A 21702-nucleotide genomic window follows, 5' to 3' on the forward strand; every position below is an offset into this window, starting at 1 on the left:
GAAGCGGGGCAGCTTACTTTTGTTTGCAAGGGAAACGGGCCGAGGTTTTTGTCTGGGGGCCTATGGCTGGGAGTGACTGGCTGGCTCCTGAAAAGCTACGATAGGCAGGATGGTTCCCAGACTCATGGTGGCACCAGTGCCACGTTGGGCTGATTTGATAGTACCAAGCGGCTCCTGCAATCTGCCATCAAAAAGTTGGCAGGCGAGTTTTGTTTTCCAGGGGAAAGCGCCGTTGTTTGTGTTTGGGGGCCTATGGCTGGGAGTGGCTGGCTGGCTAATTAGAATCCACGATACGCAGGATGGTTCCCAGACCATGGTGGCACCAGTGCCAAGTCGGGCTAGTTTGATGGTGCAAAGTGGCTCCTGCAATCTGCCATGAAAAATTTGGCAGGCGAGTTTTGTTTTCCAGGGAAAAGATCCGTTGTTTGTGTTTGGTGGACTGTGGCTGGGAGTGGCCGGCTGGCTCCTTAGAATCCACGATACGCAGGATGGTTCCCAGACCAGAGGTGACACCAGTGCCAAGTCGGGTTGGTTGATAGTACCAATTGGCTCCTGCAATCTGCCATCCAGAAGCGGGGCAGCTTACTTTTGTTTGCCAGGGAAACGGGCCGAGGTTTGTGTCTGGGGGCCTATGGCTGGGAGTGACCGGCTGGCTCCTGAAAAGCTACCATAGGCAGGATGGTTACCAGACTCATGGTGACACCAGTGCCAAGTTGGGCTGATTTGATAGTACCAAGCGGCTCCTGCAATCTGCCATCAAAAAGTTGGCAGGCGAGTTTTGTTTTCCAGGGAAAAGTATCGTTGTTTGTGTTTGGGGGCTTGTGGCTGGGAGTGGCCGGCTGGCTGCTTAGAATCCACGATACGCAGGATGGTTCCCAGACCAGAGGTGGCACCAGTTCCAAGTCGGGCTGGTTTGATAGTACCAAGTGGCTCCTGCAATCTGCCATCCAGAAGCGGGGCAGCTTACTTTTGTTTGCCAGGGAAACGGGCCGAGGTTTGTGTCTGGGGGCCTATGGCTGGGAGTGACTGGCTGGCGCCTGAAAAGCTACGATAGGCAGGATGGTTACCAGATCCATGGTGACACCAGTGCCAAGTTGGGCTGATTTGATAGTACCAAGCGGCTCCTGCAATCTGCCATCAAAAACTTGGCAGGCGAGTTTTGTTTTCCAGGGGAAAGCGCCGTTGTTTGTGTTTGGGGGCCTATGGCTGGGAGTGGCCGGCTGGCTAATTAGAATCCACTATACGCAGGATGGTTCCCAGACCATGGTGGCACCAGTGCCAAGTCGGGCTGGTTTGATAGTACCAAGTGGCTCCTGCAATCTGCCATCCAGAAGCGGGGCAGCTTACTTTTGTTTGCAAGGGAAACGGGCCGAGGTTTTTGTCTGGGGGCCTATGGCTGGGAGTGACTGGCTGGCTCCTGAAAAGCTACGATAGGCAGGATGGTTACCAGACTCGTGGTGGCACCAGTGCCACGTTGGGCTGATTTGATAGTACCAAGCGGCTCCTGCAATCTGCCATCAAAAACTTGGCAGGCGAGTTTTGTTTTCCAGGGGAAAGCGCCGTTGTTTGTGTTTGGGGGCCTATGGCTGGGAGTGGCCGGCTGGCTAATTAGAATCCACGATACGCAGGATGGTTCCCAGACCATGGTGGCACCAGTGCCAAGTCGGGCTAGTTTGATGGTGCAAAGTGGCTCCTGCAATCTGCCATGAAAAAGTTGGCAGGCGAGTTTTGTTTTCCAGGGAAAAGTGCCGTTGTTTGTGTTTGGTGGACTGTGGCTGGGAGTGGCCGGCTGGCTCCTTAGAATCCACGATAGGCAGGATGGTTCCCAGACCAGAGGTGGCACCAGTGCCAAGTCAGTCTAGTTGGATGGTGCAAAGTGGCTCCTGCAATCTGCCATCCTGAAGCGGGGTAGCATACTTTTGTTTCCCAGGGAAACCCCCAGTGCTTTGTGTCTGGGGCCTATGGCTGGAAGTGACCGGCTGGCTCCTGAAAAGCTACGATAGGCAGGATGATTTCCAGACCCATGGTGGAACCAGTGCCAAGTTGGGATGGTTTGATAGTACCAAGTGGTTCCTGCAATTTGCCATCAAAAAGTTGGCAGGCGAGTTTTGTTTTCCAGGGAAAAGCGCCGTTGTTTGTGTTCGGGGGCCTGTGGCTGGGAGTGGCCAGCTGGCTAATTAGAATCCACGATACGCAGGATGGTTCCCAGACCAGAGGTGGCACCAGTGCCAAGTCGGGCTGGTTTGATGGTGCAAAGTGGCTCCTGCAATCTGCCATCCTGAAGCGGGGTAGCATACTTTTGTTTGCCAGGGAAACCCCCAGTGCTTTGTGACTGGGGCCTATGGCTGGAAGTGACCGGCTGGCTCCTGAAAAGCTACGATAGGCAGGATGATTACCAGACCCATGGTGGAACCAGTGCCAAGTTGGGCTGGTTTGATAGTACCAAGTGGTTCCTGCAATCTGCCATCAAAAAGTTGGCAGGCCAGTTTTGTTTTCCAGGGAAAAGCGCCGTTGTTTGTGTTTGGGGTCCTGTGGCTGGGAGTGGCCGGCTGGCTCCTTAGAATCCACGATACGCAGGATGGTTCCCAGACAAGAGGTGGCACCAGTGCCAAGTTGGGCTGGTTTGATACCACAAAGTGGCTCCTGCAATCTGCCATCCAGAAGCGGGGCAGCTTACTTTTGTTTGCCAGGGAAACGGGCCGAGGTTTGTGTCTGGGGGCCTATGGCTGGGAGTGACTTGCTGGCTCCTGAAAAGCTACGATGGGCACGATGGTTACCAGACTCATGGTGGCACCAGTGCCACGTTGGGCTGATTTGATAGTACCAAGCGGCTCCTGCAATCTGCCATCAAAAAGTTGGCAGGCGAGTTTTGTTTTCCAGGGAAAAGCGCCGTTGTTTGTGTTTCGGGGCCTATGGCTGGGAGTGGCCGGCTGGCTAATTAGAATCCACGATACGCAGGATGGTTACCAGACCAGAGGTGGCACCAGTGCCATGTCGGGCTAGTTTGATGGTGCAAAGTGGCTCCTGCAATCTGCCATGAAAAAGTTAGCAGGCGAGTTTTGTTTTCCAGGGAAAAGTGCTGTTGTTTGTGTTTGGTGGACTGTGGCTGGGAGTGGCCGCCTGGCTCCTTAGAATCCACGATACGCAGGATGGTTCCCAGACCAGAGGTGGCACCAGTTCCAAGTCGGGCTGGTTTGATAGTACCAAGTGGCTCCTGCAATCTGCCATCCAGAAGCAGGGCAGCTTACTTTTGTTTGCCAGGGAAACAGGCCGAGGTTTGTGTCTGGGGGCCTATGGCTGGGAGTGACTAGGTGGCGCCCGAAAAGCTACGATAGGCAGGATGGTTACCAGATCCATGGTGGCACCAGTGCCAAGTTGGGCTGATTTGATAGTACCAAGCGGCTCCTGCAATCTGCCATCAAAAAGTTGGCAGGCGAGTTTTGTTTTCCAGGGAAAAGTGCCGTTGATTTTTTTTGGTGGCCTGTGGCTGGGAGTGGCCGGCTGGCTCCTTAGAATCCACGATACGCAGGATGGTTCCCAGACCAGAGGTGGCACCAGTGCCAAGTCGGGCTTGTTTGATAGTACCAAGTGGCTCCTGCAGTCTGCCATCCAGAAGCGGGGCAGCTTACTTTTGTTTGCAAGGGAAACGGGCCGAGGTTTTTGTCTGGGGGCCTATGGCTGGGAGTGACTGGCTGGCTCCTGAAAAGCTACGATAGGCAGGATGGTTACCAGACTCATGGTGGCACCAGTGCCACGTTGGGCTGATTTGATAGTACCAAGCGGCTCCTGCAATCTGCCATCAAAAAGTTGGCAGGCGAGTTTTGTTTTCCAGGGGAAAGCGCCGTTGTTTGTGTTTGGGGGCCTATGGCTGGGAGTAGCCGGCTGGCTAATTAGAATCCACGTTACGCATGATGGTTCCCAGACCATGGTGGCACCAGTGCCAAGTCGGGCTAGTTTGATGGTGCAAAGTGGCTCCTGCAATCTGCCATGAAAAAGTTGGCAGGCCAGTTTTGTTTTCCAGGGAAAAGTGCCGTTGATTTTTTTGGTGGCCTGTGGCTGGGAGTGGCCGGCTGGCTCCTTAGAATCCACGATACGCAGGATGGTTCCCAGACCAGAGGTGGCACCAGTTCCAAGTCGGGCTTGTTTGATAGTACCAAGTGGCTCCTGCAATCTGCCATCCAGAAGCGGGGCAGCTTACTTTTGTTTGCAAGGGAAACGGGCCGAGGTTTTTGTCTGGGGGCCTATGGCTGGGAGTGACTGGCTGGCTCCTGAAAAGCTACGATAGGCAGGATGGTTCCCAGACTCATGGTGGCACCAGTGCCACGTTGGGCTGATTTGATAGTACCAAGCGGCTCCTGCAATCTGCCATCAAAAAGTTGGCAGGCGAGTTTTGTTTTCCAGGGGAAAGCGCCGTTGTTTGTGTTTGGGGGCCTATGGCTGGGAGTGGCTGGCTGGCTAATTAGAATCCACGATACGCAGGATGGTTCCCAGACCATGGTGGCACCAGTGCCAAGTCGGGCTAGTTTGATGGTGCAAAGTGGCTCCTGCAATCTGCCATGAAAAATTTGGCAGGCGAGTTTTGTTTTCCAGGGAAAAGTGCCGTTGTTTGTGTTTGGTGGACTGTGGCTGGGAGTGGCCGGCTGGCTCCTTAGAATCCACGATACGCAGGATGGTTCCCAGACCAGAGGTGACACCAGTGCCAAGTCGGGTTGGTTGATAGTACCAATTGGCTCCTGCAATCTGCCATCCAGAAGCGGGGCAGCTTACTTTTGTTTGCCAGGGAAACGGGCCGAGGTTTGTGTCTGGGGGCCTATGGCTGGGAGTGACCGGCTGGCTCCTGAAAAGCTACCATAGGCAGGATGGTTACCAGACTCATGGTGACACCAGTGCCAAGTTGGGCTGATTTGATAGTACCAAGCGGCTCCTGCAATCTGCCATCAAAAAGTTGGCAGGCGAGTTTTGTTTTCCAGGGAAAAGTATCGTTGTTTGTGTTTGGGGGCTTGTGGCTGGGAGTGGCCGGATGGCTAATTAGAATCCACGATACGCAGGATGGTTCCCAGACCAGAGGTGGCACCAGTGCCAAGTCAGGCTAGTTTGATGGTGCAAAGTGGCTCCTGCAATCTGCCATCCAGAAGCGGGGTAGCTTACTTTTCTTTGCCAGGGAAACGGGCCGAGGTTTTTTCTGGGGGCCTCGGGGTGGGACTGACTGGCTGGCTCCTGTAAAGCTACGATAGGCAGGATGGTGACCAGACCCATGGTGGCACCAGTGCCAAGTTTGGCTGGTTTGATAATACCAAGTGGCTCCTGCAATCTGCCATCAAAAAGTTGGCAGGCGAGTTTTTTTTTCCAGGGAAAAGCGCCGTTGTTTGTGTTTGGGGGCCTGTGTCTGGGAGTGGCCGGCTGGCTCCTTAGAATCCACGATACGCAGGATGGTTCCCAGACCAGAGGTGGCACCAGTGCCAAGTCGGGCTGGTTTGATGGTGCAAAGTGGCTCCTGCAATCTGCCATCAAAATGTTGGCAGGCGAGTTTTGTTTTCCAGGGAAAAGCGCCGTTGTTTGTGTTTGGGGGCCTGTGGCTGGGAGTGGCCGGCTGGCTAATTAGAATCCACGATACGCAGGATGGTTCCCAGACCAGAGGTGGCACCAGTGCCAAGTCGGGCTAGTTTGATGGTGCAAAGTGGCTCCTGCAATCTGCCATTAAAATGTTGGCATGCCAGTTTTGTTTTCCAGGGAAAAGCGCCGTTGTTTGTGTTTGGGGGCCTGTGGCTGGGAGTGGCCAGCTGGCTCCTTAGAATCCACTATACGCAGGATGGTTCCCAGACCAGAGGTGGCACCAGTGCCAAGTCGGGCTGGTTTGATGGTGCAAAGTGGCTCCTCGAATCTGCCATCCTGAAGCGGGGTAGCATACTTTTGTTTGCCAGGGAAACCCCCAGTGCTTTTTGTCTGGGGCCTATGGCTGGAAGTGACGGGCTGGCTCCTGAAAAGCTACGATAGGCAGGATGGTGACCAGACCCATGGTGGAACCAGTGCCAAGTTGGGCTGGTTTGATAGTACCAAGTGGTTCCTGCAATCTGCCATCAAAAAGTTGGCAGGCCAGTTTTGTTTTCCAGGGAAAAGCGCCGTTGTTTGTGTTTGGGGTCCTGTGGCTGGGAGTGGCCAGCTGGCTCCTTAGAATCCACGATACGCAGGATGGTTCCCAGACCAGAGGTGGCACCAGTGCCAAGTTGGGCTGGTTTGATACCACAAAGTGGCTCCTGCAATCTGCCATCCAGAAGCGGGGCAGCTTACTTTTGTTTGCCAGGGAAACGGGCCGAGGTTTGTGTCTGGGGGCCTATGGCTGGGAGTGACTGGGTGGCTCCTGAAAAGCTACGATGGGCACGATGGTTACCAGACTCATGGTGGCACCAGTGCCACGTTGGGCTGATTTGATAGTACCAAGCGGCTCCTGCAATCTGCCATCAAAAAGTTGGCAGGCGAGTTTTGTTTTCCAGGGAAAAGCGCCGTTGTCTGTGTTTGGGGGCCTATGGCTGGGAGTGGCCGGCTGGCTAATTAGAATCCACGATACGCAGGATGGTTACGAGACCTGAGGTGGCACCAGTGCCATGTCGGGCTAGTTTGATGGTGCAAAGTGGCTCCTGCAATCTGCCATGAAAAAGTTAGCAGGCGAGTTTTGTTTTCCAGGGAAAAGTGCTGTTGTTTGTGTTTGGTGGACTGTGGCTGGGAGTGGCCGGCTGGCTGCTTAGAATCCACGATACGCAGGATGGTTCCCAGACCAGAGGTGGCACCAGTTCCAAGTCGGGCTGGTTTGATAGTACCAAGTGGCTCCTGCAATCTGCCATCCAGAAGCGGGGCAGCTTACTTTTGTTTGCCAGGGAAACGGGCCGAGGTTTGTGTCTGGGGGCCTATGGCTGGGAGTGACTGGCTGGCGCCTGAAAAGCTACGATAGGCAGGATGGTTACCAGATCCATGGTGACACCAGTGCCAAGTTGGGCTGATTTGATAGTACCAAGTGGCTCCTGCAATCTGCCATCAAAAACTTGGCAGGCGAGTTTTGTTTTCCAGGGGAAAGCGCCGTTGTTTGTGTTTGGGGGCCTATGGCTGGGAGTGGCCGGCTGGCTAATTAGAATCCACGATACGCAGGATGGTTCCCAGACCATGGTGGCACCAGTGCCAAGTCGGGCTAGTTTGATGGTGCAAAGTGGCTCCTGCAATCTGCCATGAAAAAGTTGGCAGGCGAGTTTTGTTTTCCAGGGAAAAGTGCCGTTGTTTGTGTTTGGTGGACTGTGGTTGGGAGTGGCCGGCTGGCTCCTTAGAATCCACGATACGCAGGATGGTTCCCAGACCAGAGGTGGCACCAGTGCCAAGTCGGGCTGGTTTGATAGTACCAAGTGGCTCCTGCAATCTGCCATCCAGAAGCGGGGCAGCTTACTTTTGTTTGCCAGGGAAACGGGCCGAGGTTTGTGTCTGGGGGCCTATGGCTGGGAGTGACCGGCTGGCTCCTGAAAAGCTACGATAGGCAGGATGGTTACCAGACTCATGGTGGCACCAGTGCCAAGTTGGGCTGATTTGATAGTACCAAGCGGCTCCTGGAATCTGCCATCAAAAAGTTGGCAGGCGAGTTTTGTTTTCCAAGGAAAAGTGTCGTTGTTTGTGTTTGGGGGCTTGTGGCTGGGAGTGGCCGGCTGGCTCCTTAGAATCCACGATACGCAGGATGGTTCCCAGACCAGAGGTGGCACCAGTGCCAAGTCAGTCTAGTTGGATGGTGCAAAGTGGCTCCTGCAATCTGCCATCCAGAAGCGGGGTAGCTTACTTTTGTTTCCCAGGGAAACGGTCCGAGGTTTTTGTCTGGGGGCCTCTGGGTGGGACTGCCCGGCTGGCTCCTGAAAAGCTACGACAGGCAGGATGGTGACCAGACCCATGGTGGCACCAGTGCCAAGTTGGGCTGGTTTGATAGTACCAAGTGGCTCCTGCAATCTGCCATCAAAAAGTTGGCAGGCGAGTTTTTTTTTCCAGGGAAAAGCGCCGTTGTTTGTGTTCGGGGGCCTGTGGCTGGGAGTGGCCGGCTGGCTCCTTAGAATCCACGATACGCAGGATGGTTCCCAGACCAGAGGTGGCACCAGTGCCAAGTCGGGCTGGTTTGATGGTGCAAAGTGGCTCCTGCAATCTGCCATCAAAAAGTTGGCAGGCGAGTTTTGTTTTCCAGGGAAAAGCGCCGTTGTTTGTGTTTGTGGGCCTGTGGCTGGGAGTGGCCGGCTGGCTAATTAGAATCCACGATACGCAGGATGGTTCCCAGACCAGAGGTGGCACCAGTGCCAAGTCGGGCTAGTTTGATGGTGCAAAGTGGCTCCTGCAATCTGCCATTAAAAAGTTGGCATGCCAGTTTTGTTTTCCAGGGAAAAGCGCCGTTGTTTGTGTTTGGTGGACTGTGGCTGGGAGTGGCCAGCTGGCTCCTTAGAATCCACGATACGCAGGATGGTTCCCAGACCAGAGGTGGCACCAGTGCCAAGTCGGGCTGGTTTGATGGTGCAAAGTGGCTCCTGCAATCTGCCATCCTGAAGCGGGGTAGCATACTTTTGTTTCCCAGGGAAACCCCCAGTGCTTTGTGTCTGGGGCCTATGGCTGGAAGTGACCGGGTGGCTCCTGAAAAGCTACGATAGGCAGGATGATTTCCAGACCCATGGTGGAACCAGTGCCAAGTTGGGATGGTTTGATAGTACCAAGTGGTTCCTGCAATTTGCCATCAAAAAGTTGGCAGGCGAGTTTTGTTTTCCAGGGAAAAGCGCCGTTGTTTGTGTTTGGGGGCCTGTGGCTGGGAGTGGCCGGCTGGCTAATTAGAATCCACGATACGCAGGATGGTTCCCAGACCAGAGGTGGCACCAGTGCCAAGTCGGGCTGGTTTGATGGTGCAAAGTGGCTCCTGCAATCTGCCATCCTGAAGCGGGGTAGCATACTTTTCTTTGCCAGGGAAACCCCCAGTGCTTTGTGACTGGGGCCTATGGCTGGAAGTGACCGGCTGGCTCCTGAAAAGCTACGATAGGCAGGATGATTACCAGACCCATGGTGGAACCAGTGCCAAGTTGGGCTGGTTTGATAGTACCAAGTGGTTCCTGCAATCTGCCATCAAAAAGTTGGCAGGCCAGTTTTGTTTTCCAGGGAAAAGCGCCGTTGTTTGTGTTTGGGGTCCTGTGGCTGGGAGTGGCCGGCTGGCTCCTTAGAATCCACGATACGCAGGATGGTTCCCAGACCAGAGGTGGCACCAGTGCCAAGTTGGGCTGGTTTGATACCACAAAGTGGCTCCTGCAATCTGCCATCCAGAAGCGGGGCAGCTTACTTTTGTTTGCCAGGGAAACGGGCCGAGGTTTGTGTCTGGGGGCCTATGGCTGGGAGTGACTTGCTGGCTCCTGAAAAGCTACGATGGGCACGATGGTTACCAGACTCATGGTGGCACCAGTGCCACGTTGGGCTGATTTGATAGTACCAAGCGGCTCCTGCAATCTGCCATCAAAAAGTTGGCAGGCGAGTTTTGTTTTCCAGGGAAAAGCGCCGTTGTTTGTGTTTGGGGGCCTATGGCTGGGAGTGGCCGGCTGGCTAATTAGAATCCACGATACGCAGGATGGTTACCAGACCAGAGGTGGCACCAGTGCCATGTCGGGCTAGTTTGATGGTGCAAAGTGGCTCCTGCAATCTGCCATGAAAAAGTTAGCAGGCGAGTTTTGTTTTCCAGGGAAAAGTGCTGTTGTTTGTGTTTGGTGGACTGTGGCTGGGAGTGGCCGGCTGGCTCCTTAGAATCCACGATACGCAGGATGGTTCCCAGACCAGAGGTGGCACCAGTTCCAAGTCGGGCTGGTTTGATAGTACCAAGTGGCTCCTGCAATCTGCCATCCAGAAGCAGGGCAGCTTACTTTTGTTTGCCAGGGAAACAGGCCGAGGTTTGTGTCTGGGGGCCTATGGCTGGGAGTGACTGGGTGGCGCCCGAAAAGCTACGATAGGCAGGATGGTTACCAGATCCATGGTGGCACCAGTGCCAAGTTGGGCTGATTTGATAGTACCAAGCGGCTCCTGCAATCTGCCATCAAAAAGTTGGCAGGCGAGTTTTGTTTTCCAGGGAAAAATGCCGTTGTTTGGTTTGGGGGCTTGTGGCTGGGAGTGGCCGGCTGGCTAATTAGAATCCACGATACGCAGGATGGTTCCCAGACCAGAGGTGGCACCAGTTCCAAGTCGGGCTGGTTTGATAGTACCAAGTGGCTCCTTCAATCTGCCATCCAGAAGCGGGGCAGCTTACTTTTGTTTGCAAGGGAAACAGGCCGAGGTTTTTGTCTTGGGGCCTATGGCTGGGAGTGACTGGCTGGCTCCTGAAAAGCTACGATAGGCAGGATGGTTCCCAGACTCATGGTGGCACCAGTGCCACGTTGGGCTGATTTGATAGTACCAAGCGGCTCCTGCAATCTGCCATCAAAAAGTAGGCAGGCGAGTTTTGTTTTCCAGGGGAAAGCGCCGTTGTTTGTGTTTGGGGACCTATGGCTGGGAGTGGCCGGCTGGCTAATTAGAATCCACGATACGCAGGATGGTTCCCAGACCATGGTGGCACAAGTGCCAAGTCGGGCTAGTTTGATGGTGCAAAGTGGCTCCTGCAATCTGCCATGAAAAAGTTGGCAGGCCAGTTTTGTTTTCCAGGGAAAAGTGCCGTTGGTTGTGTTTGGTGGACTGTGGCTGGGAGTGGCCGGCTGGCTCCTTAGAATCCACGATACGCAGGATGGTTCCCAGACTAGAGGTGGCACCAGTTCCAAGTCGGGCTGGTTTGATAGTACCAAGTGGCTCCTGCAATCTGCCATCCAGAAGCGGGGCAGCTTACTTTTGTTTGCCAGGGAAACGGGCCGAGGTTTGTGTCTGGGGGCCTATGGCTGGGAGTGACCGGCTGGCTCCTGAAAAGCTACGATAGGCAGGATGTTTACCAGACCCATGGTGGCACCAGTGCCAAGTTGGGCTGATTTGATAGTATCAAGCGGCTCCTGCAATCTGCCATCAAAAAGTTGGCAGGCGAGTTTTGTTTTCCAGGGAAAAGTGCCGTTGATTTTTTTTGGTGGCCTGTGGCTGGGAGTGGCCGGCTGGCTCCTTAGAATCCACGATATGCAGGATGGTTCCCAGACCAGAGGTGGCACCAGTTCCAAGTCGGGCTTGTTTGATAGTACCAAGTGGCTCCTGCAATCTGCCATCCAGAAGCGGGGCAGCTTACTTTTGTTTGCAAGGGAAACGGGCCGAGGTTTTTGTCTGGGGGCCTATGGCTGGGAGTGACTGGCTGGCTCCTGAAAAGCTACGATAGGCAGGATGGTTACCAGACTCATGGTGGCACCAGTGCCACGTTGGGCTGATTTGATAGTACCAAGCGGCTCCTGCAATCTGCCATCAAAAAGTTGGCAGGCGAGTTTTGTTTTCCAGGGGAAAGCGCCGTTGTTTGTGTTTGGGGGCCTATGGCTGGGAGTAGCCGGCTGGCTAATTAGAATCCACGTTACGCATGATGGTTCCCAGACCATGGTGGCACCAGTGCCAAGTCGGGCTAGTTTGATGGTGCAAAGTGGCTCCTGCAATCTGCCATGAAAAAGTTGGCAGGCCAGTTTTGTTTTCCAGGGAAAAGTGCCGTTGATTTTTTTGGTGGCCTGTGGCTGGGAGTGGCCGGCTGGCTCCTTAGAATCCACGATACGCAGGATGGTTCCCAGACCAGAGGTGGCACCAGTTCCAAGTCGGGCTTGTTTGATAGTACCAAGTGGCTCCTGCAATCTGCCATCCAGAAGCGGGGCAGCTTACTTTTGTTTGCAAGGGAAACGGGCCGAGGTTTTTGTCTGGGGGCCTATGGCTGGGAGTGACTGGCTGGCTCCTGAAAAGCTACGATAGGCAGGATGGTTCCAAGACTCATGGTGGCACCAGTGCCACGTTGGGCTGATTTGATAGTACCAAGCGGCTCCTGCAATCTGCCATCAAAAACTTGGCAGGCGAGTTTTGTTTTCCAGGGGAAAGCGCCGTTGTTTGTGTTTGGGGGCCTATGGCTGGGAGTGGCTAGCTGGCTAATTAGAATCCACGATACGCAGGATGGTTCCCAGACCATGGTGGCACCAGTGCCAAGTCGGGCTAGTTTGATGGTGCAAAGTGGCTCCTGCAATCTGCCATGAAAAATTTGGCAGGCGAGTTTTGTTTTCCAGGGAAAAGTGCCGTTGTTTGTGTTTGGTGGACTGTGGCTGGGAGTGGCCGGCTGGCTCCTTAGAATCCACGATACGCAGGATGGTGCCCAGACCAGAGGTGACACCAGTGCCAAGTCGGGTTGGTTGATAGTACCAATTGGCTCCTGCAATCTGCCATCCAGAAGCGGGGCAGCTTACTTTTGTTTGCCAGGGAAACGGGCCGAGGTTTGTGTCTGGGGGCCTATGGCTGGGAGTGACCGGCTGGCTCCTGAAAAGCTACCATAGGCAGGATGGTTACCAGACTCATGGTGACACCAGTGCCAAGTTGGGCTGATTTGATAGTACCAAGCGGCTCCTGCAATCTGCCATCAAAAAGTTGGCAGGCGAGTTTTGTTTTCCAGGGAAAAGTATCGTTGTTTGTGTTTGGGGGCTTGTGGCTGGGAGTGGCCGGATGGCTAATTAGAATCCACGATACGCAGGATGGTTCCCAGACCAGAGGTGGCACCAGTGCCAAGTCAGGCTAGTTTGATGGTGCAAAGTGGCTCCTGCAATCTGCCATCCAGAAGCGGGGTAGCTTACTTTTCTTTGCCAGGGAAACGGGCCGAGGTTTTTTCTGGGGGCCTCGGGGTGGGACTGACTGGCTGGCTCCTGTAAAGCTACGATAGGCAGGATGGTGACCAGACCCATGGTGGCACCAGTGCCATGTTTGGCTGGTTTGATAATACCAAGTGGCTCCTGCAATCTGCCATCAAAAAGTTGGCAGGCGAGTTTTTTTTTCCAGGGAAAAGCGCCGTTGTTTGTGTTTGGGGGCCTGTGTCTGGGATTGGCCGGCTGGCTCCTTAGAATCCACGATACGCAGGATGGTTCCCAGACCAGAGGTGGCACCAGTGCCAAGTCGGGCTGGTTTGATGGTGCAAAGTGGCTCCTGCAATCTGCCATCAAAATGTTGGCAGGCGAGTTTTGTTTTCCAGGGAAAAGCGCCGTTGTTTGTGTTTGGGGGCCTGTGGCTGGGAGTGGCCGGCTGGCTAATTAGAATCCACGATACGCAGGATGGTTCCCAGACCAGAGGTGGCACCAGTGCCAAGTCGGGCTAGTTTGATGGTGCAAAGTGGCTCCTGCAATCTGCCATTAAAAAGTTGGCATGCCACTTTTGTTTTCCAGGGAAAAGCGCCGTTGTTTGTGTTTGGGGGCCTGTGGCTGGGAGTGGCCAGCTGGCTCCTTAGAATCCACTATACGCAGGATGGTTCCCAGACCAGAGGTGGCACCAGTGCCAAGTCGGGCTGGTTTGATGGTGCAAAGTGGCTCCTCGAATCTGCCATCCTGAAGCGGGGTAGCATACTTTTGTTTGCCAGGGAAACCCCCAGTGCTTTGTGTCTGGGGCCTATGGCTGGGAGTGACGGGCTGGCTCCTGAAAAGCTACGATAGGCAGGATGGTGACCAGACCCATGGTGGAACCAGTGCCAAGTTGGGCTGGTTTGATAGTACCAAGTGGTTCCTGCAATCTGCCATCAAAAAGTTGGCAGGCCAGTTTTGTTTTCCAGGGAAAAGCGCCGTTGTTTGTGTTTGGGGTCCTGTGGCTGGGAGTGGCCAGCTGGCTCCTTAGAATCCACGATACGCAGGATGGTTCCCAGACCAGAGGTGGCACCAGTGCCAAGTTGGGCTGGTTTGATACCACAAAGTGGCTCCTGCAATCTGCCATCCAGAAGCGGGGCAGCTTACTTTTGTTTGCCAGGGAAACGGGCCGAGGTTTGTGTCTGGGGGCCGATGGCTGGGAGTGACTGGCTGGCTCCTGAAAAGCTACGATAGGCAGGATGGTTACCAGACTCATGGTGGCACCAGTGCCACGTTGGGCTGATTTGATAGTACCAAGCGGCTCCTTCAATCTGCCATCCAAAAGTTGGCAGGCGAGTTTTGTTTTCCAGGCAAAAGCGCCGTTGTTTGTGTTTGGGGGCCTATGGCTGGGAGTGGCCAGCTGGCTAAATAGAATCCACGATACGCAGGATGGTTCCCAGACCAGAGGTGGCACCAGTGCCATGTCGGGCTAGTTTGATGGTGCAAAGTGGCTCCTGCAATCTGCCATGAAAAAGTTGGAAGGCGAGTTTTGTTTTCCAGGGAAAAGTGCCGTTGTTTTTGTTTGGTGGACTGTGGCTGGGAGTGGCCGGCTGGCTAATTAGAATCCACGATACGCAGGATGGTTCCCAGACCAGCGGTGGCACCAGTGCCAAGTCGGGCTGGTTTGATGGTGCAAAGTGGCTCCTGCAATCTGCCATCCAGAAGCGGGGTAGCTTACTTTTGTTTGCCAGGGAAACGGGCCGAGGTTTTTGTCTGGAGGCCAATGGGTGGGACTGTCCGGCTGGCTCCTGAAAAGCTACGATAGGCAGGATGGTGACCAGACCCATGGTGGCACCAGTGCCAAGTTGGGCTGGTTTGATAGTACCAAGTGGCTCCTGCAATCTGCCATCAAAAAGTTGGCAGGCGAGTTTTGTTTTCCAGGGAAAAGCGCCGTTGTTTGTGTATGGGGCCTGTGGCTGGGAGTGGCCGGCTGGCTCCTTAGGATCCACCATACGCAGGATGGTTCCCAGACCAGAGGTGGCACCAGTGCCAAGTCGGGCTGGTTTGATGGTGCAAAGTGGCTCCTGCAATCTGCCATCAAAATGTTGGCAGAGGAGTTTTGTTTTCCAGGGAAAAGCGCCGTTGTTTGTGTTTGGGGGCCTGTGGCTGGGAGTGGCCGGCTGGCTAATTAGAATCCACGATACGCAGGATGGTTCCCAGACCAGAGGGGGCACCAGTGCCAAGTCGGGCTGGTTTGATGGTGCAAAGTGGCTCCTGCAATCTGCCATCAAAAAGTTGGCAGGCGAGTTTTGTTTTCCAGGGGAAAGCGCCGTTGTTTGTGTTTGGGTGCCTGTGGCTGGGAGTGGCCGGCTGGCTCCTTAGAATCCACGATACGCAGGATGGTTCCCAGACCAGAGGTGGCACCAGTGCCAAGTCGGGCTGGTTTGATAGTACCAAGTGGCTCCTGCAATCTGCCATCCAGAAGCGGGGCAGCTTACTTTTGTTTGCCAGGGAAACGGGCCGAGGTTTGTGTCTGGGGGCCTATGGCTGGGAGTGACCGGCTGGCTCCTGAAAAGCTACGATAGGCAGGATGGTTACCAGACTCATGGTGACACCAGTGCCAAGTTGGGCTGATTTGATAGTACCAAGCGGCTCCTGCAATCTGCCATCAAAAAGTTGGCAGGCGAGTTTTGTTTTCCAGGGAAAAGTGTCGTTGTTTGTGTTTGGGGGCTTGTGGCTGGGAGTGGCCGGCTGGCTCCTTAGAATCCATGATACGCAGGATGGTTCCCACACCAGAGGTGGCAGCAGTGCCAAGTCGGGCTAGTTTGATGGTGCAAAGTGGCTCCTGCAATCTGCCATCCAGAAGCGGGGTAGCTTACTTTTGTTTGCCAGGGAAACGGGCCGAGGTTTTTTCTGGGGGCCTGGGGGTGGGACTGTCCGGCTGGCTCCTGAAAAGCTACGATAGGCAGGATGGTGACCAGACCCATGGTGGCACCAGTGCCAAGTTGGGCTGGTTTGATAGTACCAAGTGGCTCCTGCAATCTGCCATCAAAAAGTTGGCAGGCGAGTTTTGTTTTCCAGGGAAAAGCGCCGTTGTTTGTGTTTGGGGGCCTGTGGCTGGGAGTGGCCGGCTGGCTCCTTAGAATCCACGATACGCAGGATGGTTCCCAGACCAGAGGTGGCACCAGTGCCAAGTCGGGCTGGTTTGATGGTGCAAAGTGGCTCCTGCAATCTGCCATCAAAATGTTGGCAGGCGAGTTTTGTTTTCCAGGGAAAAGCGCCGTTGTTTGTGTTCGGGGGCCTGTGGCTGGGAGTGGCCGGCTGGCTAATTAGAATCCACGATACGCAGGATGGTTCCCAGACCATGGTGGCTCCAGTGCCAAGTCGGGCTAGTTTGATGGTGCAAAGTGGCTCCTGCAATCTGCCATGAAAAAGTTGGCATGCCAGTTTTGTTTTCCAGGGAAAAGTGCCGTTGTTTGTGTTTGGGGGCCGGTGGCTGGGAGTGGCCAGCTGGCTCCTTAGAATCCACGATACGCAGGATGGTTCCCAGACCAGAGGTGGCACCAGTGCCAAGTCGGGCTGGTTTGATGGTGCAAAGTGGCTCCTCCAATCTGCCATCCTGAAGCGGGGTAGCATACTTTTGCTTGCCAGGGAAACCCCCAGTGCTTTGTGTCTGGGGCCTATGGCTGGAAGTGACCGGCTGGCTCCTGAAAAGCTACGATAGGCAGGATGGTTACCAGACCCATGGTGGAACCAGTGCCAAGTTGGGCTGGTTTGATAGTACCAAGTGGTTCCTGCAATCTGCCATCAAAAAGTTGGCAGGCCAGTTTTGTTTTCCAGGGAAAAGCGCCGTTGTTTGTGTTTGGGGTCCTGTGGCTGGGAGTGGCCGGCTGGCTCCTTAGAATCCACGATACGCAGGATGGTTCCCAGACCAGAGGTGGCACCAGTGCCAAGTTGGGCTGGTTTGATACCACAAAGTGGCTCCTGCAATCTGCCATCCAGAAGCGGGGCAGCTTACTTTTGTTTGCCAGGGAAACGGGCCGAGGTTTGTGTCTGGGGGCCTATGGCTGGGAGTGACTGGCTGGCTCCTGAAAAGCTACGATAGGCAGGATGGTTACCAGACTCATGGTGGCACCAGTGCCACGTTGGGCTGATTTGATAGTACCAAGCGGCTCCTGCAATCTGCCATCAAAAAGTTGGCAGGCGAGTTTTGTTTTCCAGGGGAAAGCGCCGTTGTTTGTGTTTGGGGGCCTATGGCTGGGAGTGGCCGGCTGGCTCCTTAGAATCCACGATACGCAGGATGGTTCCCAGACCAGAGGTGGCACCAGTGCCATGTCTGGCTAGTTTGATGGTGCAAAGTGGCTCCTGCAATCTGCCATGAAAAAGTTGGCAGGCGAGTTTTGTTTTCCAGGGAAAAGTGCCGTTGTTTGTGTTTGGTGGACTGTGGCTGGGAGTGGCCGGCTGGCTCCTTAGAATCCACGATACGCAGGATGGTTCCCAGACCAGAGGTGGCACCAGTTCCAAGTCGGGCTGGTTTGATAGTACCAAGTGGCTCCTGCAATCTGCCATCCAGAAGCGGGGCAGCTTACTTTTGTTTGCCAGGGAAACGGGCCGAGGTTTGTGTCTGGGGGCCTATGGCTGGGAGTGACCGGCTGGCTCCTGAAAAGCTACGATAGGCAGGATGTTTACCAGACCCATGGTGGCACCAGTGCCAAGTTGGGCTGATTTGATAGTACCAAGCGGCTCCTGGAATCTGCCATGAAAATTTGGCAGGCGAGTTTTGTTTTCCAGGGAAAAGTGCCGTTGATTTTTTTTGGTGGCCTGTGCCTGGGAGTGGCCGGCTGGCTCCTTAGAATCCACGATACGCAGGATGGTTCCCAGACCAGAGGTGGCACCAGTTCCAAGTCGGGCTGGTTTGATAGTACCAAGTGGCTCCTGCAATCTGCCATCCAGAAGCGGAGCAGCTTACTTTTGCTTTCCAGGGAAACGGGCCGAGGTTTGTGTCTGGGGGCCTATGGCTGGGAGTGACCGGCTGGCTCCTGAAAAGCTACAATAGGCAGGATGGTTACCAGACCCATGGTGGCACCAGTGCCAAGTTGGGCTGATTTGATAGTACCAAGCGGCTCCTGCAATCTGCCATTAAATGTTGGCATGCCAGTTTTGTTTTCCAGGGAAAAGTGCCGTTGATTTTTTTTGGTGGCCTGTGGCTAGGAGTGGCCGGCTGGCTCCTTAGAAACCACGATACGCAGGATGGTTCCCAGACCAGAGGTGGCACCAGTTCCAAGTCGGGCTTGTTTGATAGTACCAAGTGGCTCCTGCAATCTGCCATCCAGAAGCGGGGCAGCTTACTTTTGTTTGCAAGGGAAACGGGCCGAGGTTTGTGTCTGGGGGCCTATGGCTGGGAGGTACTGGCTGGCTCCTGAAAAGTTACGATAGGCAGGATGGTTACCAGACTCATGGTGGCACCAGTGCCACGTTGGGCTGATTTGATAGTACCAAGCGGCTCCTGTAATCTGCCATCAAAAAGTTGGCAGGCGAGTTTTGTTTTCCAGGGGAAAGCGCCGTTGTTTGTGTTTGGGGGCCTATGGCTGGGAGTGGCCGGCTGGCTAATTAGAATCCACGATACGCAGGATGGTTCCCAGACCATGGTGGCACCAGTGCCAAGTCAGGCTAGTTTGATGGTGCAAAGTGGCTCCTGCAATCTGCCATGAAAAAGTTGGCAGGCGAGTTTTGTTTTCCAGGGAAAAGTGCCGTTGTTTGTGTTTGGTGGACTGTGGCTGGGAGTGACAGGCTGGCTCCTGAAAAGCTACGATAGGCAGGATGGTTACCAGACTCATGGTGGCACCAGTGCCAAGTTGGGCTGATTTGATAGTACCAAGCGGCTCCTGCAATCTGCCATCAAAATGTTGGCAGGCGAGTTTTGTTTTCCAGGGAAAAGTGTCGTTGTTTGTGTTTGGGGGCTTGTGGCTGGGAGTGGCCGGCTGGCTCCTTAGAATCCACGATACGCAGGATGGTTCCCAGACCAGAGGTGGCACCAGTGCCAAGTCGGGCTGGTTTGATAGTACCAAGTGGCTCCTGCAATCTGCCATCCAGGAGCGGGGCAGCTTACTTTTGTTTGCCAGGGAAACGGGCCGAGGTTTGTGTCTGGGGGCCTATGGCTGGGAATGACCGGCTGGCTCCTGAAAAGCTACGATAGGCAGGATGGTTACCAGACTCATGGTGACACCAGTGCCAAGTTGGGCTGATTTGATAGTACCAAGCGGCTCCTGCAATCTGCCATCAAAAAGTTGGCAGGCGAGTTTTGTTTTCCAGGGAAAAGTGTCGTTGTTTTTGTTTGGGGGCTTGTGGCTGGGAGTGGCCGGCTGGCTCCTTAGAATCCACGATACGCAGGATGGTTCCCACACCAGAGGTGGCACCAGTGCCAAGTCGGGCCAGTTTGATGGTGCAAAGTGGCTCCTGCAATCTGCCATCAAAATGTTGGCAGGCGAGTTTTGTTTTCCAGGGAAAAGCGCCGTTGTTTGTGTTCGGGGGCCTGTGGCTGGGAGTGGCCGGCTGGCTAATTAGAATCCACGATACGCAGGATGGTTCCCAGACCATGGTGGCACCAGTGCCAAGTCGGGCTAGTTTGATGGTGCAAAGTGGCTCCTGCAATCTGCCATGAAAAAGTTGGCATGCCAGTTTTGTTTTCCAGGGAAAAGCGCCGTTGTTTGTGTTTGGGGGCCTGTGGCTGGGAGTGGCCAGCTGGCTCCTTAGAATCCACGATACGCAGGATGGTTCCCAGACCAGAGGTGGCACCAGTGCCAAGTCGGGCTGGTTTGATGGTGCAAAGTGGCTCCTCCAATCTGCCATCCTGAAGCTGGGTAGCATACTTTTGTTTGCCAGGGAAACCCCCAGTGCTTTGTGTCTGGGGCCTATGGCTGGAAGTGACCGGCTGGCTCCTGAAAAGCTACGATAGGCAGGATGGTTACCAGACCCATGGTGGAACCAGTGCCAAGTTGGGCTGGTTTGATAGTACCAAGTGGTTCCTGCAATATGCCATCAAAAAGTTGGCAGGCCAGTTTTGTTTTCCAGGGAAAAGCGCCGTTGTTTGTGTTTGGGGTCCTGTGGCTGGGAGTGGCCGGCTGGCTCCTTAGAATCCACGATACGCAGGATGGTTCCCAGACCAGAGGTGGCACCAGTGCCAAGTTGGGCTGGTTTGATACCACAAAGTGGCTCCTGCAATCTGCCATCCAGAAGCGGGGCAGCTTACTTTTGTTTGCCAGGGAAACGGGCCGAGGTTTGTGTCTGGGGGCCTATGGCTGGGAGTGACTGGCTGGCGCCTGAAAAGCTACGATAGGCAGGATGGTTACCAGACTCATGGTGGCACCAGTGCCACGTTGGGCTGATTTGATAGTACCAAGCGGCTCCTGCAATCTGCCATCAAAAAGTTGGCAGGCGAGTTTTGTTTTCCAGGGGAAAGCGCCGTTGTTTGTGTTTGGGGGCCTATGGCTGGGAGTGGCCGGCTGGCTCCTTAGAATCCACGATACGCAGGATGGTTCCCAGACCAGAGGTGGCACCAGTGCCATGTCTGGCTAGTTTGATGGTGCAAAGTGGCTCCTGCAATCTGCCATGAAAAAGTTGGCAGGCGAGTTTTGTTTTCCAGGGAAAAGTGCCGTTGTTTTTGTTTGGTGGACTGAGGCTGGGAGTGGCCGGCTGGCTCCTTAGAATCCACGATACGCAGCATGGTTCCCAGACCAGAGGTGGCACCAGTTCCAAGTCGGGCTGGTTTGATAGTACCAAGTGGCTCCTGCAATCTGCCATCCAGAAGCGGGGCAGCTTACTTTTGTTTGCCAGGGAAACGGGCCGAGGTTTGTGTCTGGGGGCCTATGGCTGGGAGTGACCGGCTGGCTCCTGAAAAGCTACCATAGGCAGGATGGTTACCAGACCCATGGTGGCACCAGTGCCAAGTTGGGCTGATTTGATAGTACCAAGCGGCTCCTGGAATCTGCCATCAAAAAGTTGGCAGGCGAGTTTTGTTTTCCAGGGAAAAGTGCCGTTGATTTTTTTTGGTGGCCTGTGGCTGGGAGTGGCCGGCTGGCTCCTTAGAATCCACGATACGCAGGATGGTTCCCAGACCAGAGGTGGCACCAGTTCCAAGTCGGGCTGGTTTGATAGTACCAAGTGGCTCCTGCAATCTTCCATCCAGAAGCGGAGCAGCTTACTTTTGCTTTCCAGGGAAACGGGCCGAGGTTTGTGTCTGGGGGCCTATGGCTGGGAGTGACCGGCTGGCTCCTGAAAAGCTACAATAGGCAGGATGGTTACCAGACCCATGGTGGAACCAGTGCCAAGTTGGGCTGATTTGATAGTACCAAGCGGCTCCTGCAATCTGCCATTAAAATGTTGGCAGGCGAGTTTTGTTTTCCAGGGAAAAGTGCCGTTGATTTTTTTTGGTGGCCTGTGGCTGGGAGTGGCCGGCTGGCTCCTTAGAAACCACGATACGCAGGATGGTTCCCAGACCAGAGGTGGCACCAGTTCCAAGTCGGGCTTGTTTGATAGTACCAAGTGGCTCCTGCAATCTGCCATCCAGAAGCGGGGCAGCTTACTTTTGTTTGCAAGGGAAACGGGCCGAGGTTTGTGTCTGGGGGCCTATGGCTGGGAGTGACTGGCTGGCTCCTGAAAAGCTACGATAGGCAGGATGGTTACCAGACTCATGGTGGCACCAGTGCCACGTTGGGCTGATTTGATAGTACCAAGCGGCTCCTGTAATCTGCCATCAAAAAGTTGGCAGGCGAGTTTTGTTTTCCAGGGGAAAGCGCCGTTGTTTGTGTTTGGGGGCCTATGGCTGGGAGTGGCCGGCTGGCTAATTAGAATCCACGATACGCAGGATGGTTCCCAGACCATGGTGGCACCAGTGCCAAGTCGGGCTAGTTTGATGGTGCAAAGTGGCTCCTGCAATCTGCCATGAAAAAGTTGGCAGGCGAGTTTTGTTTTCCAGGGA

Source organism: Melospiza melodia, unplaced genomic scaffold, assembly GCF_035770615.1.
Source record: "Melospiza melodia melodia isolate bMelMel2 unplaced genomic scaffold, bMelMel2.pri scaffold_35, whole genome shotgun sequence".
In the NCBI taxonomy this organism is placed as follows: domain Eukaryota; kingdom Metazoa; phylum Chordata; class Aves; order Passeriformes; family Passerellidae; genus Melospiza; species Melospiza melodia.